Source organism: Numida meleagris, chromosome 22, assembly GCF_002078875.1.
Source record: "Numida meleagris isolate 19003 breed g44 Domestic line chromosome 22, NumMel1.0, whole genome shotgun sequence".
Taxonomy (NCBI): domain Eukaryota; kingdom Metazoa; phylum Chordata; class Aves; order Galliformes; family Numididae; genus Numida; species Numida meleagris.
The window spans coordinates 5984941-5985285 of NC_034430.1; positions in this window are offsets into that span (position 1 = coordinate 5984941).

Below are 345 nucleotides of genomic sequence, written 5' to 3' on the forward strand. Positions count from 1 at the left end.
AATCCGCCGATTTTTATGGCGATTAGTCCTCCGGGCAGTAGCGCGCATGCGCGCTGGAAAGCGGAAGTGCCGTATCTGCGATCTGACCGCTCTGGGCAGCTAATCCGCCGGTCTCTCTTGCGATTGGTCCTCCGGGCAGTGTCTGGCTTAGTGATATTCTCCCCCCGCTTCCAATCCAGCATCCCCCTCACCTATTTCCTCAGGCGGTTTTACACCCGAGCCCGCCCCAGGAACACAGACTGCTTTTGCTGGCTCACGGTGCTGGCCTGGAGTGGCGCCAAGGTCACCCCTAGCAGCACGCGACCGGCTTTCCTAGGAGCTGCTGAACGGGCTCTTCCAACCTGC